Source organism: Podospora anserina, chromosome 5, assembly GCF_000226545.1.
Source record: "Podospora anserina S mat+ genomic DNA chromosome 5, supercontig 6".
NCBI classification, from domain to species: domain Eukaryota; kingdom Fungi; phylum Ascomycota; class Sordariomycetes; order Sordariales; family Podosporaceae; genus Podospora; species Podospora anserina.
The window spans coordinates 324,758-326,170 of NW_001939194.1; positions in this window are offsets into that span (position 1 = coordinate 324,758).

Sequence of the window (1,413 nt, forward strand, 5' to 3'; positions counted from 1 at the left end):
TTAAAGTTATTTTTAATCCTTAAATAATTAAAGTAATAATTAATTTTTTCTATATTTTTACGATACTTATATATCCTCCGAACTTCGATCCGTAAATCTCTATTATTAATATCGTCCTATTACTTAACTTTACGTATATTTAATTCTTATATTATAATCTTCCCTAACTATCTTTTTAAATACCTTATAGCTTTAATTTTTCCTATTAATATTATTCTATAATATCGTTATTTAGCCTTCTTTAATACTTATTACTAGAAGTAACTTACTTATAATATATTACGTAATACTCTATCTATAGCTAAAGTAAATATTTAAAAGTACTTTTTAATATCTCTTTAAGTAATAGTAATAACTCTTTAAATATATCCTTATAGTAATCGGTTCGCCGGTTAAAGAAATTTTAATTATCGTATTTACTATACGTTAAAGATTTTTATAGTAGTAAAGTATTATAGGTTTTTATAATCCGTATAGACCTATACCTTATAATTAATACTATTAAAGTATAGCCTCTATTCCTTAAATACTTCGATACTAATAAATAATTCTTTATTATAAATTAAATAGTTTTAATATATTCCTTTTAACTTTTTCGAAAAAAAGGTTATTAAATATAGTTTCCCGTCGTCGTTTCGCTATCCTAATTACCCACCGATCATATAGTCTAATATATTAGCCTCGACCTTAAACAATCGATTAGGGTTTAATAATTTAAATACCGGATCCTTTAAAATAGCCTCTTTTAACTTCTAAAAGGCTTACTCCTTTTCTTACCTCTACCGAAATTCCACGTTTTTTTAATTAAATAATTAAATAATTATATAATTTTTATATATTTATAAATAAATATTTAATAAAAACTTATAAACCTTAAAAATTCTTTAACATATATTTATAATTATAGTATAAGTTAATCTTTAATTACTATAATTTTCCTAAATTTTATACGAACCTTATTTAATAATATTAAATATTTTAAATATATTATTTTTTATATATAAAACTTACTCTTTTCCTTATTAATTAAAAATTTAATTTCGTATAACGTATTAAATATCTTTCGTACGTATTACTTATATTCCTTTAAAGTATATAAATAAATTAAAGAATTATTAAAATAATATATTATTATTTTATTAAAGTATTTCCGGATTATATAATTAACGAAAGATTAAAATATTACGGGCGTATTAATTAATTTAAATAATATTATAAAATACTTGAAATAATTATAAAGTATATAAAACGCTATTTTTTATTTATTTCCTTCTTTAATCTATATATAGGTATACCCGATAAATATATTTAAGCGTATAAAATATTATACCCCTATTAATTAACTTTATAACCTAGATATTAACGGTAGCGGGTAATTATTTTTTACTATCTCGTTATTTAATTAGCGGTATC